This window comes from Acinonyx jubatus, chromosome X (genome assembly GCF_027475565.1).
Source record: "Acinonyx jubatus isolate Ajub_Pintada_27869175 chromosome X, VMU_Ajub_asm_v1.0, whole genome shotgun sequence".
Taxonomy (NCBI): domain Eukaryota; kingdom Metazoa; phylum Chordata; class Mammalia; order Carnivora; family Felidae; genus Acinonyx; species Acinonyx jubatus.
This window is the reverse complement of record NC_069389.1, coordinates 56,845,278-56,854,499: the sequence shown is the minus strand read 5'-3', so window position 1 is coordinate 56,854,499 and position 9,222 is coordinate 56,845,278. Positions and strand designations below refer to the sequence as shown.

Below are 9,222 nucleotides of genomic sequence, written 5' to 3'. Positions count from 1 at the left end.
AATTTTAGGTGTACAATTCACTGGCATTATTATCCACAGTATTGTGCAACCATTACCACTATCTGTTTCCAAAACATTTTCATCACCTAAAACAAAAACCCTGTAACCATTAAGCAGTAACTCCCTATTTCCACCATGCCCAAGCCCCAGGTAACCTCTAATTTACTTTTTTGTCCATATGACTTTGCCAATTCTAGATATTTCAGATAAGTGGAATCATACAGTATTTGTCCTCTTATCTCTGGCTTCTTTCACTTAGCAGAATGTTTTCAAGGTTCATCCATGTTGCAGCATGTATCAAAACTCCATTTCTTTTATTGGCTAATAATCCATTGCACTATGTATCACATTGTGCTTATCCATTCATCTGTTGATGGACACTGAGTTGTTTCCATCTTTTGTCTATTGTGAATAATACTGCAATGAACATTGGTGTAAGAGTACCTGTTTGATACTATTTTTTTTCGGTTCTTTAGGGTATATGCCAAAAAGTGGAATTGCTATGAAACTCTATGATTCACCTTTTAAGGAACTAACTAGACTGCTTTCCACATCTGTTACACCATTTTACATTCCCACCAACAATGTATGAGAGTCTAATTTCTTCTACCCTTGCCAACACTTATTTTCTGTTTGTTTTTTCTATGATAGCCATCCTGGCAGGTGTGAAGTGGGATCTCACTGTGATTTTTATTTGTATTTCCCTAATGACTGACAATGTTGAGCATCTTTTCATGTATTTACTGGCCATTTGTATATATCCTTTGGATAAATGTCTTTTCAAATGCTTTGCCCATTTTTAATAGGATTGTCTTTTCATTGTTAAGTTATAAAAGTTTTTTTTATATACTCTGGATAGTAAACCTTATCAGATATAAGATTTGCAAATATTTTCTCCCAACCTATAGATTTTCTTTTCACTTTTTAAAATAATGTTCTTTGATGCTCAAGAATTTTAATTTTGTTCAAGTCCAGTTTATTTTTCCTTTTGTTGTCCAAGTTTTTGATGCCATATCTAAGAATACATTGCCAAATCTAAGACCATGAAAGTTGATTGTTATCTTTTCCTCTAAGAGTTTTACAGTTTAGCACTTACTTTAGGTCTTTGATCCATCTGGAGTTAATTTTTGTAAATGGTATGAGGTCAATCTTCATTCTTTTGCATCTAAATATCTAGTTTTCCCATTGCCATCTGTTAAAGAGTCTTCTTTCTCCCATTGAACAGTCTTTACCCCCTTGTTGAAAATCAATTGATCATAGGTATTTCAGTTTATATCTGTACTCTCAATTCTATTTGTCTATATGTCTATCTTTTTTTTTTTTTAGGGGAAAGTGCAAACGCAGTCACCCACTACCACAAATTATGTAGTCCAGTTTCCCACATTTGGGGAAATCGCTGGGGTCAGCACATCCAGAGTACAATGGCTAAGCCTCGCCCTGGGAAAACCCCTTTCGTGATATTGGTATCTCCCCTGCCAGGTATATATCTATCTTTATGCCAGGATTACATTGCTTTAATTACTATAGCTTTGTAATAAACTTTAGAATGAGAAGCTGAGTCGTCCAACTTTATTTCCTTTTAAAGATTGTTTTGGTTATTTGGAGTCCTTTGCAATTCCATATGAATTTGAGGATTGGCTTTTCCATTTCTACAAAAGTCATTTTTTTGATAGCATTTTTTAAAATCCATTTTGATAAAGATTGCATTCAATCTGCAGATGCTTTAGATCATACTGGCATCTTAACAATATTAAGTCTGCTAATCCATGAACATGGGATGTGTTTCCATTTCTTTGGGTTATAATTTATTTCAGGAATATTTTATAGTTTTCAGTGTATAAGTATTTAACCTCCCTTGTTAAGTTGTTCCTAGATATTTTATTCTATTGCATGCTATTATAAATGGAATTGTTTTCTTAATTTCTCTTTTGGATTTTTCATTGCTGGTATAGAAACACAACTTTTGTTTGTTTGTTTGTTTGTTTTATAAATCAATTAATTTTTAAATTTACATCCAAGTTAGTTAGCATATAGTGCAACAATGATTTCAGGAGTAGATTCCTTAATGCCCCTTACCCATTTAGCCCATCTCCCCCCTCCCACAACCCCTCCAGCAACCCTCTGTTTGTTCTCTATATTTAAGAGTCTCTTCTGTTTTGTCCCCCGACCTGTTTTTATATTATTTTTGCTTCCCTTCCCTTATGTTCATCTGTTTTGTATCTTAAATTCCTCATATGAATGAAGTCACATGATATGACTGACTGACTTTCTCTGACTGACTAATTTCGCTTAGCATAATTCCCTCTAGTTCCATCCATGTAGTTGCAAATGGCAAGATTTTATTCTTTTTGATTGCCAAGTAATACTCCAGTGTGTGTGTGTGTGTGTGTGTGTGTGTGTGTGTGTGTGTGTCTTCTTTATCCATTCACTCATCGATTAACATCTGGGCTCTTTCCATACTTTGGCTAGTGTCAATAGTGCTGCTATAAACATTGGGGTGCATGTGCCCCTTCAAAGCAGCACATCTGTATCCCCTGGATAAATACCTAGTAGTGCAATTACTGGGTCATAGGGTAGTTCTATTTTTAATATTTTGAGGAACCTCCATACTGTTTTCTAGAGTGACTACACCAGTTTGCATTCCCACCAGCAGTGCAAAAGAGATCCTCTTTCTCCACATCCTTGCCAATATCTGTTGTTGCCTGAGTTGTTAATGTTAGCCATTCTGACAGGTGTGAGGTGGTATCTCATTGTGGTTTTGATTTGTCTTTCCCTGATGATGAGTGATGTGGAGCATTGTTTTATGTGTCAGTTGGCCATCTGGATGTCTTCTTTGGAGAAGTGTCTATTCATGTCTTTTGCCCATTTTTTCACTGGATTATTTGTTTTTTGGGTGTCAAGTTTCATAGGTTCTTTATAGATTTTGGAAACTAACCCTTTATCTGATATGTCATTTGTAAATATCTTCTCCCATCCTGTTGGTTGCCTTTTAGTTTTGCTGATTGTTTCCTTCGCTGTGCAGAAGCTTTTTATTTTGATGAGGTCCCAATAGTTCATTTTTGCTTTTTTTCCCTTGCCTCTGGAGACATGTTGAGTAAGAAGTTGCTGTGGCCGAGTTCAAAGAGGTTTTTGCCTACTTTCTCCTCTAGGATTTTGAAGTCTTCTTGTCTTATGTTTAGGTGTTTCATCCACTTTGAGTTTATTTTTGTGTATGGTGTAAGAAAGTGGACTAGGTTCATTTTTATGCATGTCATTGTCCAGGTTTCCCAGCACCATTTGCTGAAGAGACTGTCTTTATTCCATTGGATATTCTTTCCTTATTTCTCAAAGATTAGTTGGACAAATGTTTTTTGGTCCATTTCTGGGTTTTCTGTTCTGTTCCATTGATCTAAGTGTCTGTTTTTGTGCCAGTACCATACTTTCTTGATGATTACAGCTTTGTAATATATCTTGCTGTCTGAGATTGGAATGCCTCCAGCTTTGGTTTTCTTTTTCAAGATTGCTTTGGCTATTTGGGGTCTTTTCTGGTTCCATAAAAATTTTAGGATTGTTTGTTCTAGCTCTGTGAAGAATGCTGGTGTTATTTTGATAGGGATTGCATTGAATATGTAGATTGCTTTGGTTAGTATTGACATTTTAACAATATTTGTTCTTCCACTCCAAGAGCATGGAATATTTTTCCATTTTTTTGTGTCTTCTTCAATTTCTTTCATAAGCTTTCTATAGTTTTCAGTGAGAAACACAACTGGTTTTTGATTGTTTATTTTATGTCTTGTATCTTTCCTGAATTTATTAGCTTTAGCAGCTTTAAATAGATTCTTTGTGATTTTCTTTATATAGCGTCATGTCATCTGGGAATAGAGAAAATTGTACTTCTTCTTTTCCAATTTGTATATTTTTTATTTATTCTTCCACCTAATTATTCTGGCTAGAATTTACAATATGAAGTTAAATAGCAGTGGTTAAAGTGGGCATTCTTATCTTGTTCTTGATCTTAGGGGGAAAGCTTCTAGTGTTTCACCATGAATATGATGTTAGCAGTGTGTTATAAGGTTTTTTAATCTCTAAAAAAAAGGCTTTGTAAAGCACATTTTTTTATTCAACACCGTATCATAAACATGTTTCCAAAAAGCAAAAATATTTTTGTATGATTAATACATCCAAGAAATAAATGACAAGTTTGAGAATCTTATACAGCATTGGAAAGAATCATTAAACTCAAAGATAGAAAAATATCCAGAATGAAACTCAAAGGGACATAAATATGGAAGACACAGAAGAAATTGTAAAAGACAAAGGGATACAGTGAGAAAGTCTAACATATGTGTAATTGGATTCCCAAAAGGAGAAATGATGGGGTAGAAGCAGTGTTTATAGAAATAAATTTCTAAAATTGAGAAAAGATATCCAACATAAGTTCAAAAATCCCTAGAGTTCAAGCAATATAAATCAAAAGAAAAACAAATCTAGGCACTTTATAATGAAACTGCTAGAAATAAAAAAGATGAAAAAGAGAAATTCCTAAAAACATACAGAGAAACAGTATGGTAGTTTTTCAAAACATTAATAATAGAAGTACCATATGATCCAACAATTCCACTTCTGGGTATAACCCCAACACAATTGAAAGCAGGGTCTCAAAGAGATATTTATTTATTTATTTATTTATTTATTTATTTATTTATTTTATACTTTATTTATTTTTTGAGAGAGAGACAGAACGTGACAGGGGAGGGGCAGAGAGAGAGGGAGACACAGAATTTGAGCAGGCTCCAGATTCCGAGCTGTCAGCACAAAGCCCGACGTGTGGCTCAAACCCAGGAACTATGAGATTATGACCTAGTTGAAGTCAGACACTCAACCAACTGAGCCACCCAGGTGTCACTCAAAGAGATATTTATAAAACTATGTTTGTAGCAGCATTAATTACAATTGCCAAAAGTTAGAAGCAACACAAGTATTCATTGATGGATAAATGTATTAAAAAATACTGTATTTCCATACAATGGAATATTATTCAGCCTTAAAAAGGAAGAGAATTCTGACACATGTGACACCATGGTTAAACCTTGAGGACATTATGTTGAGTGAAATAAGCCAGTCAAAACAAGACAACTACTACATGATTACACTCTGAGGTACTGAGAATAGCCAAATTCATAGACACAGAAAATAGAAGGTTGCTTGCCAGGGAATGAGGGGAAATGTTTAATACATACAGACATTCAGTTTTCAAAATAAAAACAGTTCTGGATATTGATTGCACAATGTGAATGTGCTTAACACTACTTAACTGTATACTTAAAAATTGTTCAGATAGTAAATTTTATGATTTGTATATTTTAAGAGATGTTAAATTTTTTAGTTTAAAAAAAATCCAGAGAAAAAGAGTATAACTTCAAAGCAGAAATAATTAAAGTAATATCTGAATTCTCAGAAAAAAATACAATCCAGAAGAGAGTGGAATAATACTGTCAAAGTGCTGAAAGACAATAAATGCCAACCTATAATTCTATACCCAGAAAGAACACCCTTAAACAATTAAGTTGAATGTCAACATATTCAGACAGGCAAAACATGAGAGAATTCACCATAAGTAGACCAGCACTAAAGGAAATGCTAAAGGTTTTTCTTTAGGCATAAGGAAAATGATCCTAGATAAGAGGTCAGATTCAGGAATGAAGAAAATGAAAAAGAGTAAATAAGGAGAGGAGGAGAGAAATGAAAAAGACTACTACTACTACTAATGTCTTAGGCAGTGTAAATATATGAATAAAGTTGAAATACATAACACTAGCATGCAAGTCAGGAGGGGTGGTACACAGAATCAAAGTGTTCTAGGTCCTGGCATGGAAATCATCAATATATGAAAAAGCTCTCAGCCTCATTAGGAACCAGAAAATGCAAATGTAAACCCCAACATGATACAGCTCTATATCCACCAGAATAGCAAAAAAAAAAAAAAAAAAAAGCCAACTGACACTGCCTAGTTGGTGAGGATGTAGAAGTAGTGGAATTCTCACATGCTATTCCAGTTACATCAGAGTGTCATATGCACAAAAAGTCACAGATATGGGGAAACAAAGATATGGGCAAGAAGAGTTATAAGAGTCTCATTTACAATACTTACAAACTGGAAACAACCAATTGCCCATCAACAGTAAAATGGGCAAATTAAATTATGGCATGTTCATACAATAGTACATTTTAGAGCTGCAGTGTCTGATATAGTAGCCACTAGCCACATGTAGCTCCTTAAATTTAAATTAATGAAAATAGAATTTAAAATTCACCAGTTCCTTAGTAACATTAGCTACATTTCAAGTGTTCAATAGCCTAACGTGGTTAGTGGCTATCAAGTTGTACCATAGAGACACAGAACATTTCCATCATCACAAAAAGTATTAGCAGACAGGGGCACCTGGGTGGCTTGGTTAAGCGTCCGACTTCAGCTCAGGTCATAATCTCATGGTTGGTGAGTTTGAGTCCCACATTGGGCTCCATGCTGACTGCGTGGAGCCTGCTTGGGATTCTCTCTCTCTTCCTCTCTCTCTGCCCCTCCACCACTTGTGCTCTCTCTCTCTCTCTCTCTCTCCCTCTCAAAAGATGAATAAACATTAAAAAAAATTACAAAAAGTATTAGCAGACAGCATGGCTACAGAGCAAGGGCTAGATACTTTTTTTATGTAAAGGGCCCAGTAGTAAATAATTTAGACTTTGCAGGCCATATGTAGTTTCAACTACTCCGTTCTGTGATTGTGGCATGAACACATCCATAGACAATATATTAATGAATGAGGGTGGCTTTAATAACACTTTATTTATGGACACTAAGACAGATATTTCGCAAAATACTATTCTTCTTGTAATTTTTTCCAACCATTTAAAAATGTAAACACCATCCTTAATAGAAAGACCATACAAAAACTGACACCAGGCCATATTTAGACTGCGGGCTATAGTTTGCCTACCCCTCCAGCCACTCCTTTCTGGCCTGCCAGGTTTCTGTGGATAGGTCTGCTGCAAACCTGATCTGTCTTCCCTTGTAGGTTAGGGACTTTTTTTCCCTTATTGCTTTCATGGTTCTCTCTTTGCCTGAGTATTTTGTGAATTTGACTATGATATGCCTTGTTGATGGTCGGGTTTTGTTGAATGTAATGGGGGTCCTCTGTGCTTCCTGGATTTTGATGTCTGTGTCTTTCCCCAAGTTAGGAAAGTTTTCCTCTATGATTTGCTCACATAACCCTTCTACTTACTTCTCTCTCTTCCCCTTCTGGGACCCCTATGATTCTGATGTTATTCCTTTTTAATGAGTCACTGATTTCTCTAATTCTTAAATTGTGCTCTTTTGCCTTAATCTCCCTCTTTTTTTCTGCTTCATTATTCTCTATAAGTTTGTCCTCTATATCGCTGATTCTCTGTTCTGCCTCATCCATCCTTGCTGCTGCTGCATCCATCCATGATTGCAGCTCAGTTATAGCATTTTTAATTTCATTCTGGCTAGTTTTTACTTCTTTTATCTCTGCAGAAAGGGATTCTAATCTATTTTTGACTCCAGCTAGTATTCTTATTATTGTGATTCTAAATTCTGGTTCAGACATCTTGCTTGTATCTGTGTTGGTTAAATCCCTGGCTGTCGTTTCTTTGTGCTCTTTCTTTTGGGGTGAATTCCTTTGTTTTGTCATTTTGAAGGGAGAAAAGGAATTAATAAGGTAGAAAAATTAAAATTAAAAATATTAAAATTAAAAAATATTAAAATTAAAAACACACACACAAATAGAATAAATGATGCTAGATACTAGGTGTGTTTTGGTCTGGGTGTTGAAAGTGGTTTGACAGATTAGAGGAAAAAAAGGGGGGGAAAAGAAAAAAAAAGGAAATCGTTTGAGAATTTGAAAAAATGAATACACTGAAGTAGACTAAAATGAGATGATGGAGATAAAATAGAATTTGAAAAAATGTACACAGAAGTAAAGAATATAGTAGAAAAAATTAAAGAAAAATATTTTTATGAAAAATTAAAAATAAAAATGAATTTTTTCTTTTTCTATATTCAATAAAAAGAAAAGAAATGAAAAAGAGAAAAAAGAGAAAAAACAAAAAAAAGGAAATCATTTGAAAATTTGAAAAAGTGAACACACTGTAGTAGACAAAAATAAAATGATGGAAGTGAAATAGAATTGGAAAAAACTTACATAAAAGCAAAAAATATAGTAAAAAAATTAAAGGAAAATATTTTTAATAGAAGTTGAAGGTAAAAATGAAGTTTTTCTCTTTCTGCATTCAAGAAAAAGAAAAAAGAAAAAGAGAAAAAAGAGAAAAAGAAAAAAGAAAAAATCGTTTGAAAATTTGAAAACGTGAATACACTGAAGTAGACTAAAATAAAATGATGGAAGTAAAATATAATTTGAAAAAATTTACACAAAAGTAAAACATATAGTAATAAAAATTAAAGAAAAATATTTTTAATAAAAATTGAAAATAAAAATGAATTTTTTCTCTTTCTGTATTCAAGAAAAAGAAGTGTAAAAGAGAAAAGAAAAAGAAAGAAAGAAAATTGAATAGACCTGCTAACAGACTGAAGTAAGACTGAAATTACTTCATTTTCCCCTAGAAGTCAGTCTATGTAGAGCTTTATAGTCCATAAAGTAAGCCAGCGGTGAGACTTGTGTTATTGAAGAGTGAGGTTGGCCCAGTTGGGCAGGGCTCAGTGTAATGGCTCCGCTCTCCACTAGATGTCGCTGCTAGCCTACTGAGGTGGAGTGTTGTGGTGCTCGTAGGTGCATATGCACATGCGCGGGAGTGGTGAAAATAGTGCCACCCAGCTACCCCATCTGTTCTCTCAGATCAGCAATTGCGCACCCGTCCTCTGTCTTCAGCTCTCGTCCACTTCCTGCTTTTTCACTCTCTGTGACCAGGCTCCTGGCAGTACCTCTCTCCTGAGTTTTGTCTCAGATGCGGCTGTTTTCCCTGACCCCTTACTTCTGAAGGACTGTGGCTTTGACCTGTTCCACCCTTCTACGGGAGGGTCTCACAGAGCAATGGCCGAATGAGCAATGGCCAAATGCCGGCTGCACCCAGGAACGCTTGCTGGACCTTGCTGCTGCTAGTGCCCCGAGACTACGGCCAGGTGCCAGCCTGCCCCAGAAAAAGTTCGCGAGATAGTGTAGCAGCAGCATTTCAGGGATTAGGGAAGATCACAACACACATCTGGCACCAGGC

The 9,222-nt window shown here is 35.1% G+C and overlaps 1 non-coding gene across 1 annotated transcript; it reads right to left on the bottom strand.

The window, feature by feature from the left end:
• Positions 1-1,323: 1,323 nt before the first annotated feature.
• Positions 1,324-1,487, bottom strand: LOC113597478 (U1 spliceosomal RNA). The gene has a single exon (XR_003418253.1). It is a non-coding gene; the product is annotated as a U1 spliceosomal RNA (small nuclear RNA).
• Between the last annotated feature and the right edge of the window lie 7,735 nt (positions 1,488-9,222).